Source organism: Silene latifolia, chromosome 11 (assembly GCF_048544455.1).
Source record: "Silene latifolia isolate original U9 population chromosome 11, ASM4854445v1, whole genome shotgun sequence".
Taxonomy (NCBI): domain Eukaryota; kingdom Viridiplantae; phylum Streptophyta; class Magnoliopsida; order Caryophyllales; family Caryophyllaceae; genus Silene; species Silene latifolia.
The window spans coordinates 51,605,214-51,630,752 of record NC_133536.1 but is presented as its reverse complement, the minus strand read 5'-3'; positions in this window follow the sequence as shown (position 1 = coordinate 51,630,752).

Sequence of the window (25,539 nt, the reverse complement as noted above, 5' to 3'; positions counted from 1 at the left end):
TCTCATAAATTATTACTAAATTATGGGGTATTACAGTCTTCCCCCCTTAAAATGAACTTCGTCCCGATGTTCGCCCACAACTTCTACCACAACACTTATAAACATCCTCACAACTAAGCACCATCCAACACAATCATCCATTTACGATTATCAGCCACACCACTCTTATCACAAGGTATCACAACAATAACTCAAAACATTCGTAGTATCACAAATACTACCCTAAACATATACATAAAACAAGGTAACTCCCTATAAATACCAACTCTCCATTATTCCTTGCCATGTACATGATAATCAAACACAACTATATATTAACCCTTCTCACCATATTTATCTTACCAAAATAAAGTATATAGCTATTACTAAATTATTATACACTCTCTTGACCCAATAACTCAACTCATTACTCCGTCTTATAATATAGTACTCCAAAGTAACGAGGTATATATACATCGTATTCTTAAATTTCAAAGTATTCTTAAAATATTACAAAAATAAATAAGCCTCAAAACTTAAGAAATTGTTCAAAACTGAAAGCAAATGGTGCTAAGATATGAGGATCTCAACACCTAACCATGAAAGAATCGGCTCTGATACCAATTGTAACACCCCCGATTATCGGCTAAATAAAATTAACTTTTACATACCAAACAGGCCGAAATACAGGGATATTATAATCAATATACAATGTCTCTTATTTGAAAATACATTTCTGTGTACAAAATGAACTAAAACTTTTACAAAGTTTTTCATAAAAACTTGACGTGAAATAAAATCCTTTTTAACAAAATGAATCGTGGAAGTAACCTGAAAAGAAAAGAAGGTCTACCCCCATGATGGGTAGCCCATAAAAGAGAAACATGTCAGGCAGACAATACCTTATTATAGAAGCTTAATCCTTGTTAAACCATGATAAAAGTAATATTATCAATACACTAATGTAAACTAGCAAAATGCTAGTCAACTTCATACTCTCAAGTTCACAAGTGTCTGCTCACAACTTAATACAAACCCACGAGCAAAACATTGATTTTTATATCATTGTGATACTTAATCCAACATATATCCATGTTTTACCAATCTACCTATCTCACAATCAAATCTATTAAAATGAAATATACTATTAGTACATGCTATATATAATACGAACTACCAAATGTAACAATCATTATAAACTACCGTCTACAATTATGTCTGGACTGCGCCTGACAAGAGTATCTAATGGCTTCGGTAGGATTCACCCTGCCTCATACGCCTAATATAGGCATTTTTTTTCTGGCTCACCACTGCGGGTTTTGCACCACACTATAATTTTCTAGGCTTGCCACTGCGGGTTATGAGCCGAACTATAATCTTCTAAGGCATTTTTATTTTCCCGGCTCGCCACTGCGGGATATGAGCCGAACTATTATCTTCTAAAGGTATTTTTATATGCCTGACTCGCCACTGCGGGTTATGACCCAAACTATAAAATTCTAGTCTTACGACTTTGAACTTTAACGAATATGCTAAATAAATTGAAAAATACTAAAGCTTTGTTCCAAGTTTCATAAGAAAACAGCCTGATGGCTATGGAATATCTAATCTTTAACTAAACAACAATATCTAGTTGTATACTCTCCTTGTGAAAATCGACACTTGCAAACCAGTGCATGAAGCAATGGACAATTAGAATTCCTTTGGATATTAGGCAGACTAAATCTAGCTAAACAATCAACATAAGCTCAGCTTCACATGATATAAAATGCTAGGCAGAAAACACATTATCTCCTTCGACAGACGGGATCCTGAACACTCGGAATAAAAATCCGAACTACTCGCCCACGAGTCGAGGTCAAAGGAAACGATAATTAAAATACAATACCAAACCATTAATTATTCACACTAGTATCTTAAGCTTGTTATTTAACTCAAATAATCTTAGTTAAATGATCACAAGGAAATATGTAGTGATCAATATCATTTCCTGGCTTTTGCCAGAAGACCAAGATCAAAGTAATGTCATCGTTATTTCCCAACTGGTACAAATTCTTATCACTTCTAATTACTAGTACCAACACTTTTTTAGAGCCTCTTATACATATTCATCATTTTAACCCAATTACGGATGTTACATATACCATCATAAATGTCCAAACATTATATCCAAATAAAGAGTAAACTCAATCTTAAGCTTAAATCATCAATACACGACTATCATAAATGAGAAATTTTATTAATTAATAGCAACTAAAGCAAAGTCCTTTGATCTAATCACTATAAATCACTTCTATATAAACAAGTTCCTCTAGGAGAAGTTATACATTTGAAGCCTTTAGACTATAATTTTAGAATGAGAAGTTATACATTTGAAGCCATTAGACACGAATTTTAGAATAAAACTATACTGACTTCCCATACCTTTTTACAAGGTATCCTTAACAACAATTCACCTATATGAAAGTGGCTTACCATTCTGAAAATTAGACGAAATTTGTGACAAATAATTCCGACTGAAAAATCTCTGAAAATTACTTAATCTTACCAAATTGTACATGCTAACAAACTCTGTTTCTAAATGCAGTTATGTATCAGACCATGTTTACCAAATAAATCATTACTCTTAATTTACAAATCGTATGAACATGATATTCATATGTTTGGAAAGGTAAGAATAAGATCTAAAATAATGTCCTTGCGCAATTGTTCCCAGAGCATTTCGGGCTGAAAACTGGGCAAAATCATACAACTCGGATTTAGCATGTTCTTACCCTAAACTTAATTAAAACGCGATTATCATCTTAAATCTTCCCCTTAATTCACTTGAATATGTAAATTGGGTTCCTATACTTACATAATCAAAAACTCATCGTCCCGAACAACCTTCACCTACTCAAAGATAAATAAAATTAACCCTTGTAATGAATTGGAAATTACTTTGTTAAGACCGTCTTAAACCTTTGTCTTATCGTCCCTTTTTAGATTAAATTCCCTTATGTTAACATAATAAGCTCTAATTAGGAAGGATTAAATTAAGATATAAAAATTAGATTAAAAAAATTAAGCTTACTTACAAAAAAAAATTAAGGATGACAGATGAAGAAACGGATCGGAGATCACAATTTCTTCGTCTTCCGTTGTTTTCTTCCCTGCCGTTTCCACTTCTAAATCCTTCCCCCTTTTTTGTTTTGTTTTTTTTTTTTTTTTGATCTTATCTTGTCAATAAGCGTCCCCTGAAAAATAATATTTAGAAAGAGGTTTGGGTATATAAAAGAAGTTAGTTCTAATTGTATTCGGGTCAGTTTTAATTACGATACTATACTAACGTTAAGTTATGTAACTTAACACCCGAGTACTTCACCTTCAAGTAACATTTTATATACATGTTAGTTTGCGTTACTAAGTACAGTTATCACACGTCCTTTGTTTTCTTTCCCTTTTATGTTTCAAGTTATTATTGGTTTTCTATTCAATTTTCAAATCGATATACGATTTCCTTTCTATTCAAATTTAAATTTTGCATTACTTTATTCTTTTTTTTTCTTTCTAAAATTTTATTTTACAGTAAAATATTTTTCCACGTATTTCTAAGCTGACTCAAATTTTCAGGGTGTTACATTCACTCCCCGTAAAAAGAAGTTTCGTCCCCGAAACATAAAAATATGAAATGATGAGTTGTCATTGTACAAAGAAATAATATAGTTACCTAAAAAAAATAACCAAAGTACATATTCTCACACAAATAACATTAGTTTGAAACAAAGAATCATTCAATTCTAAACCGTAAGCCATCAATATTGGTCTTGTAATTATGATCATCACTCTACCATTCATAACTGACCATTAATATCCAATGTACCTCAGTATAAAATATTTGCCCAATACTACCCTAAATATATGCATAAAACAAGGTAACTCCTTATAATTACCAATTCTCCATTATTCCTTGCCAAGTACATGATAATCAAACACAACTATATATTAGCCCTTCTCACCATATTTATCTTACCAAAATAAAGTATATAACTATTACTAAATTATTATACACTCTCTTGACCCACAAACTCAACTCATTACTCCGTCTTATAATATAGTACTCCAAAGTAACGAGGTATATATACATTGTATTCTTATACTTCAAAGTATTATTAAAATATTTCAAAAATAAATAAGCCTCAAAATTTAAGAAATTGTTCAAAACTGAACGCAAATGGTGCTAAGATATGAGGATATCAACACCTAACCATGAAAGAATCGGCTCTGATACCAATTGTAATACCCCCGATTTTCGGCTAAATAAAATTAACTTTTACATACCAAACTGGCCGAAATACAGGGATATTAAAATCAATATACGATGTCTCTTATTTGAAAATACATTTCTTTATATAAAATGAACTAAAAGTTTTACAAAGTTTTTAATAAAAACTTGACTTGAAATAAAATCCTTTTTAACAACAACGGAACCGCGGAAGTAACCTGAAAACAAAAGAAGGTCTAGCCCAATGACGGGTAGCCCAAAAGAGAGAAACATGTCAGGCAGACAATACCTTATTATAGAAACTTAATCCTTGTTAAACCATGATAAAAGGAATATTATCAATACACAAATGTAAACTAGAAAAAATGCTAGTCAACTTCATACTCTCAAGTTCAAAGTGTCTGATCACTACTTAATACAAACCCACGAGCAAAACATTGATTTTTATATCATTGTGATACTTAATCCAACATATATCCATGTTTTACCAATCTACCCATCTTACAATCAAATCTATTTAAATGAAATATACTACTAGTACATGCTATATATAATACGAAATACCAAATGTAACAATCATTATAGACTACCGTCTACAATTATGTCTGGACTGCGCCTGACAAGAGTATCTAATGGCTCTGGTAGGATTCATCCTACCTCATCCGACTAATGTAGGCATTTTTGTTTTCCGGCTCACCACAGCGGGTTTTGCGCCATACTATAATTTTCTAGGCTCGCCACTGCGGGTTATTAGCCGAACTATAATCTTCTAAGGCATTTTTATTTGCCCGGCTCGCCACTGCGGTTTATGAGCCGAACTATTATATTCTAAAGTCATTTTTATATGCTCGGGTCGCCACTGCGGGTTATGAGCCAAACTATAATATTCTAGTCTTACGACATTGAAGTTTAACGAATATGCTAAATAAATTGAAAAATACTAAAGCTTTGTTCCAAGTTTCATAAGAAAACAGCCTGATGGCTATGGAATATCTAATCTTTAAGAACATAACAATATCTAGTTGTATACTCTCTTTGTGAAAATGGACACTTGCCAACCAGTGCATGAAGCAATGGACAAATAGAATTCCTTTGGATATTAGGCAGACCAAATATAGCTAAACAATCAACATAAACTCAGCTGCACATGATATAAAATGCTAGGCAGAAAACTCATTATCTCCTTTGACAAACGGGATCCTGAACATTCGGAATAAAAATCCGAACTACTCACCCACGAGTCGAGGTCAAAAGGAACGATAATTAAAATACAATACCAAACAATTAATTATTCACAATATTATCATAAGCTTGTCACTTAACTCAAAATAATCTTAGTTAAATGACCACAAGGAAATATGTAGTGATGAATATCATTTCCTGGCTTTTGCCACAAGATCAATATCAAAGTAATGTCATCGTTATTTCCAAACTCGTACAAATTATTATCACTTCTAATTACTAGTACCAACAATTTGTTAGAGCCTCTTATACATATTCATCACTCTAACCCAATTACGGATGTTACATATACCATCATAAATGTCCAAACATTATATCCAAATAAAGAGTAAACTCAATCTTAAGCTCAAATCATCAATACACCACGATCTTAAATGATAACTTTTATTATCTAATAGCAACTAAAGCAAAGTCCTTTGATCTAATTTTAGAATGAGAAGTTATACATTTGAAGCCTTTAGACTCGAATTTTAGAATAAAACTCTACTGACTTCCCATAGCTTCTTACAAGGTCTCCTTAACAACAATTCACCTATATGAAAGTGGCTTACCATTCTTACAATTAGATGAAATTTGTGACAAATAATTCCGACTGAAAAATCTCTGAAAATTACTTAATTTTACCAAAATTGTACATGCTAACAAACTCTGTTTCTAAATGCAGTTATGTATCAGACCAAGTTTACCAAATAAATCATAACTCTTAATTTACAAATCGTATAAACATTATATTCATATGTTTAGAAAGCTAATAATAAGATCTAAAATAATGTCCCTGAGCAATTGTTCCCAGAGCATTTCGGGTCGAAAACTGGGCAAAATCATACAGCTCGGAGTTAGCATGTTCTTACCCTAAACTTAATTAAAACGCGATTATTATCTTAAATCTTCCACTTAATTCACTTGAATATGTAAATTAGGTTCTTATACTTACACAATCAAAAACTCATCATCCCGAACAACATTCACCTACTCAAAGATATACAAAATTAACCCTTGTAATGAATTGGAAATTACTTTGTTAAGACTATCTTACACCTTTGTCTTATCGTCCCTTTTTAGATTAAATTCGCTTATGTTAACATAATAAGCTCTACTTAGGAAGGATTAAATTCAGATATTAAAATTAGATTAAAAAAATTAAGCTTACTTACAAAAGAAATTAAAGATGACAGATGATGAAACGGATGGGAGATCACAATTTCTTCGTCTTCCTTTCATTTCTTCCCTGTTGTTTCCACTTCTACACCCTTCCCCTTTTTGTTTTGTTTTGTTTTTTTTGTTTTGATCTTATCTTGTCAATAAGTGTCCCCTGAAAAATGATATTTAGAATGGGGTTTGGGTATATATAATAAGTTAGTTCTAATTGTATTCGGGTCAGTTTTAATTACGATACGATACTAACGTTAAATTATGTAACTTAACTCCCGAGTACTTCACCTTGAAGTAACATTTTATATACATGTTAGTTTGCGTTACTAAGTACAGTTATCGCACGTCCTTTCTTTTCTTTCCCTTTTATGTTTCAAGTTATTATTGGTTTTCAATTCGTTTTTCAAATCGATATACGATTTCCTTCCTATTCAAATTTAAATTTTGTATTACTTTATTCATTTTTTTCTTTCTAAAATTTTATTTTACAGTAAAATATTTTTCCACGTATTTCCAAGCTTACTCAAATTTTCAGGGTGTTACATAGTAGCTTGAAGAAACCGTATCTATAATGGAGTGTGTACCCTTAAATTATTTTCCTTGTAGATAATTTTCGCCACTTAGATGAGGAAAGTGGCTATTCATTTTTGTAGATGCATCCATTACTTGCTTTTGTGTGCTTAATGCTTGGATGTATCGCCATTTTGGCAAGCTTCACCTTTCCTTGCAAGAAGGCTTTCTACCTCATGCTTTTCTTGTTGTGAGTTGAAGGGGCGGATTGAGACCCGCTAAATGTCTCATATCGGTTATATTAGTAAGCTAGTTTAAATAAAGGTCCTAGTTTTAGTCACCTCTTTACTCGGGACGATCAAAGGTTCGGTTTGAGGATGTTTGATGTGACTCATATTTGAGCACATTTAGTCCCCAAATTAACCTCGTTCCCATGCTTTATAGCACATAATTGGGTCATTTACTATCTTTAGTTTCCCATTTTGCATATTCTTTGAGATTTGGTCTCCTTGGTAGGAAAGGATTGCTAACCTTGCATTTATGAGGCGAAATGGAGGTAAATGGATCGCACCTAATGACTAAGCATCAAAGAGAAGGCTGACAGTAGAGGCCTAAGTAGATATAAACTAAAATGTGCAACGACGAAAGGATCCTTAAACACGATCCTTGCGGATTGTTAGAGAGCTAAATGAAGAGAAGCACTTTGTCCAGGAAAACAAGCGGATCATGCACGACCTGGGCGTCTCTGAACACCAGGATCCGGGCGTCTTGTTCCCAGGACGAGCGGCTTGAAGTCCCAAAACTTGAGCGTCTTCCCCACGATCCGAGCGGATCACAAGTCAGAAGAGCCCGTGCCACAGCACGGGACGGGTAGATCGAGGCCGGACTAGCAAGAGGATCCGCTCATTTCCCTCGGGAGTAGCATTTCTTCAACTTTTCTTAGGGTCTTAATAGTCATTTAAGCCCTTAGTAACCCTAATCCTTGTACCTAATCTTTAGTATAAATACCCCTTTGTACTACCTAGATTAGCATGCTCTCTTAATCACCCCTTAATCACTTCTTAATCTCATCTTAATACTCTCAAATTAGTCTTAATTTAGTTGTAATACAATTTCTCAATATTAATCACATCTTAATCTTTCCTTAATTTTTTATTGTTCTTCCTTTATTTTGGGTAATTAGAAGATTATTGGGGTTTATTTAGAGGATTGACAACCTCCCATCAATCATCAAGTACTTCTATTATTCTTTGCTTTATTATTTGGAATCATCTTCATAGGTATAATTTCTCTTTACCCTTGTTAATTATTGTTAATCACTTTTATTTATTCATCATGTTTTGCTTTGTTAGTATGATTGACAACCTTATTAACATGTTGAACTTGATAATGAGTGAGTAGTCTTCTAGCTAGGGTTAATGGGGAATTAGGGGAAACAAACATAGGGAATGATTCATGCTTAATCTAATATGTTTTCATAATTAATTTGCTTGCTTGTTGTGATTTCAACTTATGCACATGTTATGTTTGATGAAATGCGAGCCTATGAATCCTTATATTTTTTGATCCATCACCTATCTATTCAATGAGGCTTATAAGCATATAAACCAACTCGAGCCTCATTAGACCATGCATAAAGTTAAATAGGAAGGATTAAGTCGACTTGTAGGTATTGTACAATCTATTCGATTCGGCTCCGGGACCCAAACCTTCTTAGGAATTGTAAGATATACACTAACTCGATCCCATCACAATAATAAGTGCTCGAATCTAGTTGAGAACATGTTTTTATGATCAACTCCCATGAATCCCCTATGAACCCATGACACCCTAGTGCTTTTAATCAATTGTTTACATCTCCTTTTAATTACTTTGCTTTGTTTTCATTACTTTACTTTTATCTTGTTATTTAGTTTAGACCAACTTCATCTCAACCCAATTTGTGACACTCTAAGACATAGCTTTTTACAATTGACAATCCTACATCAATACCCGTCCCTTGAGATCCGGCCTTTACTTGCCTCTTTGCTAAGAGTAGTTTGTGAAGTTATAAATATTGTTTTGGTTGATAGCTTTTGACGACGAGTTTGAACCGGACCAGTGACATAAACACAAAGTTTTAAATATCACTTAAGATAGCAATGATCTTTTCAATCATGTGAAAAGAAATTGGTTTCACCCAAGTTGTCAAGAAGGCATATCTATACATGGATTTGAGTGGGAATCAAGATTGCCATGTATAGACATGAAATTCAGTGGGAGAGATTGTCTTCCATATTGATGTCATATTACTCATTGAGAATATTAAGCTAATACTACCATTGATGAAGGAGTGTTTAAATTTTTATTTCTCAATGAAAGATGACATATTGCATTCCAAAAATTCCAAATCTATTATAACATAGGGAATTTTGGATTGGCTTTTAGATAAGTATCCTATATTGATAAGATTCTTAATCTATTTAACATCAACAAAGTTCAGTAGGTTATTCATATTGATGAAAGTTGAATTACTATGATAGAGTCATAGTCGTTCACTGAACCTAATAAGTTGTTTATCACATGAAATCGATTGCTAATGTTTCCGTCATTAGAACGATTATGTATGCCATTAAATACACACGCCGTGATGAATCATATGCTTGGAGCATAAAAAGTCAATAACAAGTTAATTCGAATAAAGGTCTTTTGAAAACCAAAGAGAACATCCTTTAAGATTCTTGAGAAGGATTGAGGATTCGTTCTTATATTTGGATGATATACTAAGTTGTGTGTTGAAGGGTTACACAAACTTTAGTTTCCAAACCTAAAAGGATTTATCGAAATCCTTGGCTGATTTTATTGACTTAGGAGGAAGTGACTAGAGAAATGTTTTAGTTTCAACCATTGCAAGTTCTACAAACAGAATCTACGTACATTGTGATAAGATGGTCAACCATGGGACTAAGAGTAGATCCCTCTACCATAGACTTTATCACAAGTTATATGATAATAGTGGGAGCATCTTCAAAGTATAAGAGCCCAAGTCTAGTAAGAAGACTGGACATCTACTTAGATAAATTCATGTCATTAGAAAGAACATTGAATAGAAGGAAATAGCAATTCATAAAGTTGGAATGTATGGATACATGGTATATCCACTTACCAAGCTTTTATTGCAATTTAACTAGTGTAAAAGGTGCACTATAGATTATAAGATATGAAGTAGTAATAGGGTATTGACTTTTCATATCTGATAATCGCATTTATCGTTTGAGTATCTTTAAACTCATCCATTACTTTGTTATATCCAAATGGGTTGTTAAGACAATATTGAATCCCATTGAAGTGAACTGGATTGACATAGTATGTGCCCGTGATTACTTATAGGAGGTGGCGTCTCGAAGTGACTAGAGTGTGATGTGATTGATGGCAAGTTCAAGTGCCATAGGGTCATATGGGATGACTTATCGATTACATAGACAGACTGTATGAGACACTCTGTCGGGCAGTGACCGCTCATAGAGTTCTGGAAATTCATAAAGCCTGGTCATGGCAAGAGCTACTATAGTATTCTTATGAGTCAATTCTTTTGACTAGAGACTATTCGCTCAAGTTGGCACAAGTTTCTGATTGGCTTTAATTTATAATCTACGACTGTCGTAACTGAAGTCAAATGAGTGTATTTTGGGTCATGATAATCTTTGGCTAAACTAAGGGAATAGTACGATAGGAATTGTCCACCCCCTTGTCAGGGTTGTTGAAAATCTCAGGGCCACTCGAGGAGAAGTGAACTGAAAATGCGTGGCCACGCTCGGAAGGTATCTACGATAGATAATTCCGGTCAGACGGTTACTCTCCAGATCGAGGAAACCACTCAAGATATGATCAAATGCAAGTACGACCTGCAAGACACCTTGCATTGAGTGGGAGATTCTAATAGGACAAGAGAATTGGTGACGCGCACTTGTCTCAGACAAGTGGGAGATTGTTGGAGTATGTGTCCTTAACAATAGTGCGATCACATGTTTAAATCTCAAATTAAGAATACGTAAGGGATGATTCATTATATAGTCAACTGATCAACATTAATCGGTAATGATTAGCTAACTAGAGTTTAACATTACTGTCGTTTGACGGTGGTGATCAGTTGATCCCTTAAGGTCACACCTATAGGACAATTCCCTTAATAGACAAGTTGATTAATTGTATGTCGATACAAGTTAATCAATTCCTTAAAATTGAACAATTCATTTATTAGTGAGAATAATATTTATATCTTATTGTAATTTGATTAAACAAGTTTTATTTTAGTAATTAAAAGATTTCATTACTAAAATTGATTATTGTTTATGAAACAATTAAGATAAGAATGAATGGTTAAATATAATTACAAAATATTGTGAATTATATTCACATGTCCCATTTCATACCATGTAATTGTGAATTACTAGACAATTTGTTATATGTAATTTAATTAATTGTATAATGATATTTAATATGTTAAATATGCATTAGAATTAATTAATTACATGCTACATGCTACATGTGACACATTGTGTGACAAATAACAAATTGACAAAATAAAATGGATGTCATTTTATGTAATGGACCGAAATAATGGAGGTTGTAGTGGATAGTGGGTGATTTATTTTAATAGTTAAAATAAACATAATCATGACCCTAAATCATAGCCTTACACACCTAATGTTTAGAGAAGAGAAAAAAAAAAAGGTGAAGGCCATGCATTGGCCTTCTTCACTTCTCCAAACCGGCTCTCCCCCCCCCCCCCCCCCCTCCCCCCTCCATTATAGAGAAAATTGTTCTCTAATTTCATTCATACAATATTCTATCATTCTCATCTTATTCTCACACATCTCTCTAAAATTAGTTTTAGAAACTCTAAAAATTATTCATCTAAATTCTAATTTCAATATAAAAGATTACTAGTATAGTAATAAAGATATTATTAGAATTATTTTAAGGATACTAGTATATTAATCTAGTTAGTTAATATATTAATTTAAGAGTTTTGTTTTGGGTACAACAAGAGGAGGATCTCTATATTTGGGATTTAGGAGGATCATCCATAATACTTGTGCTTAAGAACAAATAAGGAAGGTGTCCTTATTTCTGCCCAAATTTCGAACCAAATATAATGTAAGGAACATTATTTTTCTCTTTATATCTTAATTTAGTTATGCATGCACTAGATCTTAATGAACTTAAGTTAAGATGTTAATTAGTTCACTATAAGAAATGTCTAATAAGAGGTATATGAACCTAACAAACTCAAGTTCTTCCTTGGACTCCAAATTCAACAAATTACTGAAGGAATTATGATACATCAACAAAAATACATCAAGGAGCTAATCAAGAAATTCAGTATGGAAAATTCTAATTCTAAACCAACTCCCATAGGTACAGATAAGAAGTTGACGTTGGATGAAAATGGTAAGTCTGTCGATGAGACGACTTATCGAGGTATGATTGGCTCACTTCTTTATTTAACTGCAAGTCGTCCCGATATAATGTTTAGTGTATGCGTTTGTGCTCGATTTCAATCGTGCCCTAAAGAATAGCATATGATTGCAGTTAAGAGAATCTTGAAGTATTTAATTAGTACATCTAAATTATATCTATGGTATCCTCTTGAGTGTAATTTCGATCTCATAGGGTATTCAGATGCAGTTTATGCAGGTTGTTCAATTGACAGAAAAAGTACTTCCGGCATAGCTACGTTTGTTGGACCGTGGATTATTACATGGGGATCAAAGAAGCAAAATTCCGTTGCGTTATCTACAGCTGAAGCCAAATACATTGCCGCAGGACTAGTATGTTCTCAACTTTTACGGCTTAAGCAACAGTTATGTGATTACGGTGTTAATGTTGGGTGTATACCTATTTTATGTGATATAACATGAGTGATATAATCATATCTACGAACCCTACGCAGCACTCACGAACTAAGCATATAGACATTAGACACCATTTTCTACGTGACCATGTAGATAAGGGCAACATAAGACTGGAATTTTGTAGTACAGAATAAAAATGGGTTGACATTTTTACCAAAGCATTGGCTAGAGAACGTTGTGACATTATACGGTTGGAAATTGGTTTAATTGGTGGCAACTAAACTTGTCACAAATAATTTATTTCCCATATGACTGACTAGATTTGACGAGATTGTATGACTGTGTTCGTATTTTCCGCTGCAAGTACATTCTTATATAGTATATTATTATCTTATGAGAATCTTCCGTTTGCTAGTCTGTTATATTTTGTGTTGTATACAAACCATAATTCTTGTTCATCACTTATACATTATAAGGTTTAGAGCTTCATAAACCAATGACGTTCATGATTGGTTTTATTTAGGATGTAAGTAGTACTCCTTACATGACATGTAACATCAAATTGCATAAGCATGAAATTTTTCTCTTATTACCTATATACATTCGGTTTGTGGTGGTGACACATGTGGAGAGGCGACCCTTCCTTTACGTTTTACCTACTAACCTCACGATAGCCAAATTTGCCTCGTTTTGACCCATTTATTCTACTACATTCCATATGGCCTACCCTTGTCAAGCTAGTCTTGTTGATAAGTTTGGAAGTCTTTTTGTGGTCAATTTTGTTGATTTTATGATGGATATCAGAAGAAAGAAGAAAATGATGGACTGAAACAAAAAAAAAATGAAAAAAAAAATACAAAACAAGAAAAGAAAAATGATACTATAAAAGATGGAAAAGCAAGAACCTCTTATTACTCCTATTCTTATCATTTCCATATTACTTGAGGAGAAGTACGTGTTGATGTGAGTGACTTTGTGCCATACTTGGCATGGTGCATCATCTTTCATGTTGGGTTTGAAAGTGGAATATGGCTACTTTTGATTATAATCGGTTCTAGCTTGGCTTTTACCGCCACATATCCAAATTATTTTGCCCTTCTTACCCAATTACCTAACCTCACATTACTTTGTAAGTCCTCGGCATGTGTTTTGGACCTCGCTTGGTCGGAATGTATATGTACAGTTACTAGAGATATCTATCATGTTAGATTGCATGCATGTTTTTGTAGGTCATAGTTAGGTGAGTGATGTGGCATGCGATGTCGTCGGGTCATATCCAATCAAACACATTTATAAAACTCAAGAAACAACTAGTTAGCGGTAAGTCGAGGTCGATCCATGGGACGGTGTGCTTTGGGTTCTAAGTCTATCTATCTCGATTTATGCTAGTGTCACAATTTGGTTGGTTTGTAGTTGTGTTCTAGACTAATAAAAGTAATAAAGTAGAACAAGCAATAAAAGGAAGGATGTAAACAAATGGTTAAAGGTGCTAGGATATCATGGGGTCATAGGGGATTCATGGTGTTGATCATACAAACATGTTTACAAAGTTGCAAGCAATTAATGTTGTGGAGGAACCAAGTTGGTTTATGTCTTACGGTTCATAGGAAGAGTTGGGTCCCAGAGCCGAATCGATTAGATTGTACAACACCTACAAGTCGACTTACTTTCCTCCTATTCAACTTCTAGGCATGGTCTAACAAGACTCGAGTTGGTTTATATCTTACAAGTCAAGTTGAGTAGATAAGAGATGGTAAAAATGCAAGGATTCATAGGCTTAGCATTTCATCAAACATAACATGTGCATAAAGTTGACATCACAACAAGCAAGCAATTTGATTATGAAAACATATTAGATTAAGCATGAATCAATCCCATGTTGATTTTCCCTAATTACCCACTAATCATAGCTACAAGACTACTCACTCATCATCATGGGAAACATGTCATTAATGGTGTCAATCATCACAACAAGTATAAACATGATAATAGAATGAAGAAATGAACAATAAAGATTAAAGAGTAAAGGAATTATACCGAACTTGAGATGATCCAAAAAATAAAGCAAAGAATAATAGAAGAAACTTGATTGATTGATGAAGGGTTGTCAATCCTCCAATAATAACCCAATAATCTTCAATTACCCAAAAGTAACAAACTTGAACAATAATTAAGGAGAGATTAATGTGAGATTTGTGGAAAGATTAAAGAGTAATCTATTCTAATCTACTCCTAATCTAATCTAAAGAAGGATTTTCTACTCTAAAAACTTGATAAAAAGAATCCCCATTTGATTATTTACAAGTGGGGTATTTATAGTAGAAATTAGGTGGATGCATTAGGGTTAACTAAGGGCTAAACTAGTAATTACACTTTTTAGATTTGGGCAGGGAGAAGCTGGTATTTCTCGAAGGAAGGGCTTTTTTCTTTGAAGCTCGAAGAAGACGAAATTGTGCTGTGAGGGAATCCGGGCGGATTGGTGTCGGGACGGGCGGATTGTAGCAGGGGAAGACGGGCGGATTTGGGAGAAAACGGGCGGATTGTGGTGGCTGCTGTCCGGGCGTCTTTGAAGGAGGACGCACGGATTCTCGTGCTCGGGACGGGCGGATTGTGGAGAAACCGCACGGATTGTACCTCAGCAATATTTCTTCTTCTTTTCTTCCCTTTTCTCACAAAATCCTTGGGGATTTCCTCGGGGACTCAAGGATCCTTTCTCAACATTGCTCATCTACTATAATATGTACAAAGGCCTTCCAATTTTGTCTGTCCTTGATGCTTGGTCATTGAATTCAATCAATTTAGTCTCGTTTTACCATGAAAATGCAAGATTTGCACTCCTTTCCTACCAAGGGATCAAAATCTCAAAGAATATGCAAAACAAAGAACTAAAGACAATAAATGACCCAAATATGCACTAAAAAGCATGGGAACAAGGATAATTCGGGGGCTAAATATGCGCTAATTATGGTCACATCAAATATCCCCAAACCGAACCTTTGCTCGTCCCGAGTAAAGAGGTGACAAAGACTAGGACCATTATTTAAACTAACCTAATAACATAGCCGATATGAGACAATTAGCGGGTCTCACTCCGCCCCTTCAACTCACAACAAGACAACCATGAGGTAGGATGCCTTCTTGCAAGGCAAGGTGGGTCTTGCCAAAATGGCGACACATCCAAACATTAAAGCACATAAAACAAGTAATGGATGCATCTACAAAAGGAATAGCCATTTCCTCATCAAGTGGCGGAGGTAACTAAAAGAGAACAAATTTAAGAGCATATAATCCGTCACAAGTACTAGTTCAACAAATTACTAAGGCTAAGAGGATGGCACTAAATCACCTTCAAATGGTGTTAAACTAGACTACTTTCGTCCTCAATTTCCAAATGCTTTCGTCAAGAGCGATCGGATGGTGGTGGAATGAAGATCCCTATGATGCTAGTAGCATATGACATGACAAGTCTCGAATTCTCTACAAAAGTAAAGGTCATGGATCGTCCCAAGCTCGACAAAGTGGTTTGACAAAAGGCTTTTTGGGAATGAAGTGCTCAAATCTTTATAAACAAAGGGTGGATATGACTAGTATTCAAAATTGTCCTCATTTCACATTTCAAAAATTTAAGATGGGGTTTGTCCCTTCCGGGCTAGTGTCCTTTGCTTTCGCCAATCGCTTATTAGGTAACCGGTTAACCTCTAGACAATAAATTTTTGGGGTGATAGTCACTCTGTCTCTGGGCGGCCGAATTCACAACCGTGTGGGGGCCCAATTTAATGGATCCCGCTCCAAAGCACATCGAAGTGGTACGCCTCCATCAAAACAATTAAATTTCTCAACACTTCATAACATTTGAGGTTTCCTTGGCAATAAATTACTTCCACATGACAAAATTCTTTAAAATGAGCACTTCAAGCTTATTGATAGAAAGTATTTTTGGGTTGCCTTACCACAAGGTCAATCAAGGTCACCTAGACAAGTTAACCAAGTCCACATCGCATCACGGGGTTGGATAGGTGACTCACATGCAAACCCTTGACTAGGCTTTAGGTCATGGGTCAAAAGACACTAGTATGACACAACCTATGGTGTTTTACAACCATTCTAGTAGGCAAAGTCTTAAGTTGAAAAAGTATTTGTAATGGCTTAGTTGCTCTTATCAAAGTTCTCAATTAGGCACTTTTCAAAATATTTTATCTAAATGCAACTATATGCCATGATGCAACTATTATATACATTCTAATGCAAGTGATTCTATCAACTAATATGTCATATAAACTAAATGCAAGTCCTAAGTTCACATTGGTATACCGCATCAATCAAAATAAAGCCACATAGTCATTAACATAAAGAGGAAAAAGGAGATTGGAAAGATCATACCATGCGGTCTTCATGATCCTCATGTCTCGGATGTGGCGTAGTCAATCAATGTGAACAAGGATAGAACAAACACAATATATACAACAATGACTACACTACAAAGGAAATGAACTTGTTTTTGGTTTTTTTCAAATTTCAATTTTTTATGGTTTTTGATTTTATGAAATTAAAAGACATATTTTTGTGATTTTTCAAAAAATTTCAATTTTTATGTGTATTTGGAATATAAATTCCCATCCCCCACTTTATTTTGGACATTTTCCTCAATGTACATGTAGGAGTAGGAAAAAAAAGGAAAAACATGTTTTTGGATTTTTTGATTTTTATGGAAATTAAAGTGCAAATGCAATGATATGATATGAATGAATGCATGCTCTAACTAAATGCAATTCTATATGACATATATAACAAATGAATGCAATCTAAACTATATTATATGATGCATGATTTCTATTACGCTATGGTCACCTATGATCAAACCTCCCCAAACCGATTTAAACACTATTTCTAGTGTAGAAATGAATAGGTTTGGCCATTAGTGCCGATGCATGAATTCTAGTCTATATGCAACTATCTACATAAATCATGTGAGATATATTACAATGCAAACTATACTATATGAACTAACTAATGTAAATGCAATATGAAATATAATACAAATGCAAGCTAAATGTATATGTATATAACTAAATGCAAGTGTAAATGTAATGCAAAGTCAAGGAAAAAGGTATCTTACAAATGGTGGTTTGAGATAGGACTCCACCAAACTAGTTCAAATTGTAGAGATTCTTATCCAAAGAGCTCAAGGCTCTTAGAAGGAGATCGAAAGCTTGTGAACAAGCTCCAAATAAGCATAAGTATGGGTTGCTCCACTTGAAGATGAAATTTGGCCAAGGAAGTTTGTCATATGTCCTCTTCTTCACCTTACCCTTAGCACTTGATCTTTTGCAATGCTTCAAACCAACAAGCCCATGATTCTTGTCAACAGAAGGTATGAAGTGTGGTTCATATTTGTCCAGAGACTTCCACTCACCACCTTCTCCTTCAATTTTTGTGATGATGATAGCATTTGGATTTATCAATCCTTCAAGAGTAGAAGGAGAATTCTCATAGCATTGATGATCGGGTTCCTTGGAAGTGGACATTGTGGGTGCCAAATTTCCACAAGTAGCTTCACGTGCAAGTTTCTCTTTGAGCTTTGCCACCAAGTACCCCTTGTATGATGCTTTGACCTTTTGAAGAAGGTCCACCATATCCTCTCCAACAATCATTGGCTCCATGGTAGGTGCCAAGTAGTCTTCATGGGAAATGGGGAAAAGGAATTCATCTTCTTCATGGAAGCATACCTCAAACTTCTCAAGGATGGGCTCCTCAAGTAAGGCAATCTCACAACTCCATTCCTCTTCTTCATTGCAAGACACATATCCCGCATAAGCTTCATCTATAGGCACGTCATCATCGCTATTTCCATAAGAATCATAAATGGGAGCTTCACTCCTCTTCATTAACACTTTCTCCAACACCTCAATGTTCACATCAAATGATACACCCTCATATTCGCAAAGGTTAAGAGTATTTGGCTTACTCAACCTCATATCTTCATCATCAAATACCACACTTTCATACTCACAAGAGCTCAAGGAGATTGGCTCTTCCCACTTTTCATCAAAAGTAACTCCTTCAAACTCACATTCATGGTCAATGTCTAAAGAGTGGTGAGGGGTAGTTAGTTGGGCTTCTTTTATTTGGGCAATTTGAATTTCCAACTCCTCACCTTGAGTAACGATGCCTTGAAGAACAATGTCCCTTCTTTGGCTCTCTTCTAACATTTGTTTGAAGAAGTTTTGTTGATCTCCCATCATTTGGAGAATCACATTTTGAATGGGTTCATCTTCTTGTTGTGGGTAGGTGTGAAAGTGGTTGTATTGTGGCATTTGGATTTGGTTGTAAAGTGAGTTTTGGGTGGTTGGTTGTTGTGGGTATTGGATGTGGTGATTTTGGTGGGGAAAGTTGGGGTAGTAGTTAGGATTTTCATTGTATGAGGTGTAAGGTAGGTTTGTGTTGACTTGCTCCTAAAACTCCCCATACCCATAGTCATACTCAAAAGATCCACCACATACTCCATGAACCAAGTCTTGAGCCATCATAACTAAGACAAGGAAACAACTACAAGCATAGAAACTACACAAAAATGGTAAGAACAATCCTTGAGGAACAAGTTCCTCAAGGTGAAAGCACAATTAAAATAGACAAACAAGTAAGAACTTAATCACATAGCACCATCCCCGGCAACGGCGCCATTTTGATGTGGGATGCGATGTCGTCGGGTCACATCCAATCAAACACATTTATAAAACTCAACAAACAACTAGTTAGCGGTAAGTCGAGGTCGATCCATGGAACGGTGTGCTTTGGATTCTAAGTCTATCTATCTCGATTTATGCTAGTGTCACAATTTGGTTGGTTTATAGTTGTGTTCTAGACTAATAAAAGTAATAAAGTAGAACAAGCAATAAAAGGAAGGATGTAAAAAAATGGTTAAAGGTGCTAGAATATCATGGGGTCATAAGGGATTCATGGTGTTGATCATACAAACATGTTTACAAAGTTGCAAGCAATTAATGTTGTGGAGGAACCGAGTTGGTTTATGTCTTACGGTTCATAGGAAGAGTTGGGTCCCGGAGCCGAATCGATTAGATTGTACAACACCTACAAGTCGACTTACTTTCCTCCTATTCAACTTCTATGCATGGTCTAACAAGACTCGAGTTGGTTTATATCTTACAAGTCAAGTTGAGTAGATAAGAGATGGTAAAAATGCAAGGATTCATAGGCTTAGCATTTCATCAAACATAACATGTGCATAAAGTTGACATCGCAACAAGCAAGCAATTTGATTATGAAAACATATTAGATTAAGCATGAATCAATCCCATGTTGGTTTTCCCTAATTACCCACTAATCCTAGCTATAAGACTACTCACTCATCATCATGGAAAACATGTCATTAATGGTGTCAATCATCACAACAAGTATAAACATGATAATTGAATGAAGAAATGAACAATAAAGATTAAAGAGTAAAGGAATTATACCGAACTTGAGATGATCCAAACAATAAAACAAAGAATAATAGAAGAAACTTGATTGATTGATGAAGGGTTGTCAATCCTCCAATAATAACCCAATAATCTTCAATTACCCAAAAGTAACAAACTTGAACAATAATTAAGGAGAGATTAATGTGAGATTTGTGGAAAGATTAAAGAGTAATCTATTCTAATCTACTCCTAATCTAATCTAAAGAAGGATTTTCTACTCTAAAAACTTGATAAAAAGAATCCCCCTTTGATTATTTACAAGTGGGGTATTTATAGTAGAAATTAGGTGGATGCATTAGGGTTAACTAAGGGCTAAACTAGTAATTACACTTTTTAGATTTGGGCAGGGAGAACCGGTATTTCTCGAAGGAAGGGCTTTTTTCTTTGAAGCTCGAAGAAGACGAAATTGTGCTGTGAGGGAATCCGGGCAGATTGGTGTCGGGACGGGCGTATTGTAGCAGGGGAAGACGGGCGGATTTGGGAGAAAACGGGCGGATTGTGGTGGCTGCTGTCCGGGCGTCTTTGAAGGAAGACGCACGGATTCTCGTGCTCGGGACGGGCGGATTGTGGAGAAACCGCACGGATTGTACCTCAGCAATATTTCTTCTTCTTTTCTTCCCTTTTCTTCACAAAATCCTTGGGGATTTCCTCGGGGACTCAAGGATCCTTTCTCAACATTGCTCATCTACTATAATATGTACAAAGGCCTTCCAATCTTGTCTCTCCTTGATGCTTGGTCATTGAATTCAATCAATTTAATCTCGTTTTGCCATGAAAATGCAAGATTTGCACTCCTTTCCTACCAAGGGATCAAAATCTCAAAAGAATATGCAAAACAAAGAACTAAAGACAATAAATGACCCAAATATGCACTAAAAAGCATGGGAACAAGGCTAATTCGGAGGCTAAATATGCGCTAATTATGGTCACATCAGTGAGTGACTATTTTCATTCTCTCTTATAAAATATATACTCATCTTGGTTTGTATTACACACTCTATATTTCGAGCTTGCTTATGTTGAAATCGTTCTTATGCTATAATATGTGCTTTGATTAATATATATTTGTTGCCTCGGTTGATATCATTCCAGTCGTTTTATGTATGTTCTCGCCTTTTCGATGATGTCAAGAGGGGGAAGAAAATGAACATGACTTAAGTATTTGCCTAAGCTTGCTCCTTGTCAGAACCTTAATCTCTTAAGGTCCTTAGATGCTATATTTTGTATATAAGTGGCTTGTTCTTGCGTTCAACTGACTATGACTTTATAGTATTATGTTGAGGGGGAACTTACACTTAGTCACAAACCGTAAGAGACTTGTCATCATCAAAAACATGGAATTTGATAGACCATATAGATATATGATTAGTTTTGATAATGACAAGTGTGTGCTTTATAGTATATATACTCTTGCTCGTAATCGTTTGTTAGTTTTTAAATAGATTGATTAAAGTTTACAATACAAGCAAGTAATGTTATAGCAATCTTGGCTATAACATTGAAGATTTGTGAAGCATCATTCAAGTAATGTTATAGCAGCTTGAGCTATAACATTGAAGATTCTTAAAGCGTCATCGTAACTGTAACAAGTTTCAAGTATGATAATCACTCAAGCAAAAGGCTCGATCAAGTCTATAACAAGCTCAAGATGAAGAGCTTATAATCAAGACGAAGAAATGATTCTAATACTGAAGATCTCCAGGAAGATTAGATAGTATAGGTCATCATTCAATAACGGTAATTTCAGAAGTAATTTTGACAAGTAATGTTATAGCACTTTTAGTTATAACTTTACTAGTTGAACTCAAAGTTATAGGTGATTGTACTATAACTTTGAGATGCAATATGAAGAACACAATTTTAATGTTTTTAAAATATATTTTCCAAAGCTTAAATAATAAAATCTTTAAAGAAAAGTATGGTTATAGTAGAGTGAGATTTGGGACTTGATTAGATCAAATGAGTTTGAGATTATACTATTGATTAGTAAACCAACTTATGAGCTGTCATGCTATCTAGGGTTTTTCTTTTACTCATATATAAATCCTAATTATCTAACCTAATATCTTAGCTAGGGTTTCGGTTTGGGTGGCTGGCCTATGAGCCGTTTTTCCTCCATATTCGAATACTCCTTGTACAAGTTAGGGTTTGGAATAAATCTTAGTGATAATATTTGATTAAGATGTTTTTATTTCCATATATTATTTGATTTATTCCTTTCCATTGTATAAAGATATTATTAGGTTAAATAGTAAGATTGGATCTTCTACTTACTATATACTTCATACGTGATCTATATAGTGTCTAGGGTTTTATGGTAAAGATCTTAAATAAATATAGGTTAGAGATATTTTATCTCCTTATATTTATTTTGTATCTTTTATCTAAAATAGTGTTGGATTAAAATAGGAAATAGATAGATCTTATTCCTTCCTTAATCTACACGAGATCTATGGTTTAGGTAAAGATCTTAGATAAAATATTTGTTAAAGATATTTTATCTTCTTATATTTATTCCATATCTTTTACTAAGATATTATTAGAATAAATAAATGGATTAAGATTTTTTTTTTTTTACTTGGATATGAACTAAATTAGATCAAAATAATATTTGTTAGAGATTTCTTATCTCCTTATATTATCTTATTCTTTCTTATTTTCCAAGTTAAAGGAAGATTTGACATAATGCCCTTCTTGCCTCTCACTACACACACACACACACACACACACACACACACACACACACACACACACACACACACACACACACACACACACACACACACACACACACACACACACACACACACACACACACACACACACACACACACACACACACGGCATCTAAGGTTTTTCTTCCTAAACCTAGATCTCCTCTATACTATAAATACAACACTTATTCATTCTTTCAAATCACTTTTCAACCTTGAGCTTTAAAATATCCTTTCAAACAATTTAAGTTTATCATTATTTTGCAATCGACAATTGTTTTGAAAAGTCGTGTTGTTCTTTATTGCAATTATTTTTGAAATTAAGTTATTGGATAATAGTACTTCATATTTTTTCTTACTCGTTCAATTGTGTGAACACTTAGAAGAACAATCAAGTTCTTTCTTAGTAACTTAAGATAGTCAAAATCGAATATCTAGTGACATTCAAGTTGAGTTATAACTAGAGTTAGTTATACGAGTTGGGTTGATAATTTTGTAATCCAGAGAAAGGTACTAAAATTATTAATCGAGAATAGTGGACATAGGCTTAGACGTGTGAAACTGAACCACTTCAAATATCGTGTGTCCTTGCACTTTTCCTTTCCGTTCATTTCATTACGTTTAGATCACTTAGTTAATTAGTTAAAGTTTAATCAATAAACTTTAAGTAATTAACTGCATTGATATAAAATAAAAAGTGGGCATAAGTTTTTAAATACTCAATTCACCCCCCCCTCGAGTATTTTGACCGTGATAGACTCTTCAATTGGTATCGAGCCTTGTGCTCTTGATTGCCTAACCGCAAGCAAAGTTGATCCGTCTATCTTTTTATCTTTTTATTTTATTTACTCTACCTTACACGTGTGAAATGGATTCCAAGTATCTTAAGTGTCCTATCTTTAATGGGAAGAATTATGGACTTTGGAAAAACATGATGACACACTACATAAAAGGACATGATTGGGAGTGATGGACGATTATCAAGAATGGATCACACAAAATTTTGGTCGCAACTTCGGGAAGGCACTACCTATGAGAAAAAGAAGAAGACTATATTGAGGTGATTACAAGAAGGCGAGAAAACTCGAAAACGATAAGTCTGTTACAAAACGGCATGACATCAATCGAATTCGATCGTTTTTCTTCTTGCACTTCGGCCAAGGAAATATGGGATGGTCTTGAGTTGGCCTATAAAGGAACGTCGGCTGTTAGGAAATATCGTATTGACTTGCTGATTCAAAAATATAAACTTTTTTAAATGGAAAAGAATGACTCACTTGACGGCATGTCAGCACGATTTTCTACTATAGTCAATGAGCTCAAAAATCTTGGTAGAACTTTTAACTCCGAGGATATTGCTAGAAAATTACTTAGGAGTTTAACCAAGAAATGGCGTCCCAAGGTCACGGTTATGGAAGAAGTTAGAGATCTCACCTCTCTACCATATGTAGAACTTATTGGGGCTGTCATGGCTCATGAACTCGTCCTGGATGACGATGAGGTCGAGTCCAGTAACAGTAAGAGCATGGCTCTACAAGCATCTGCTAAGGAAGATGACGATGTTGAAATAGAGGACAAAACGGTTTTGTTTTCTAAACGATTTAATAAACGAATTTTGAGAAATAAGCAAGCAAAATCGTTCAACAACAACAACAACAACAAGTCCTATAATAAGAAAACTTCTGAGTCAAAAAATACGTTTGCTAATAGAGGATGCTTCGAGTGCGGAGAATCCAATCATATGATTAAGGATTGTCCCACATGGGAGAAAATTAAAGACAAAGCAAAACGTGAGAAGACCAAGAAGGAGTTTAAGAAAGTAATGATGGCATCGTGCTGGGGAGATCTCGACACTGAGGACGATGAAGCGTCAGAAGAAGAAGAAGAAGTTGCTAACCTATTTCTTAGCAACGTCAGTCTTGACCTATTTTCAGACAGTGATAAAGATAGCGTGGACTTCTATTGCTGCTTTCAAGGAGATTCCGATTCAGAAGAAGAAGAAGAGGTGAGCTATCTTGAACTTAAGAAAAGTGTTAAGAAATTGCCTAGGAATTCATTAATTGAATACTTCAAGCAATCTCTTGATAAGTGTCATCGACAAGAGTTGGCATTGAAAGACTTGAAAGAAAAAATTCTCGATATTGCTGAAGAGAATCATCGCCTTAAAGCAAAGGCCAAAAAGCTCAAATCTAAAGTTACAGCCAATATGGCTACAACTTCAGATGTGACAAATGTTGAGAAAAAGGTTCTTGAGTCTAAAGTTATAGCTAATGACGCTATAACCTCAGATCTGAAACTCAACATTAAGCATCTTCAAGCCAAAGTTACAGGTAGTGAAGCTATAACCTTGAAATTAAGGA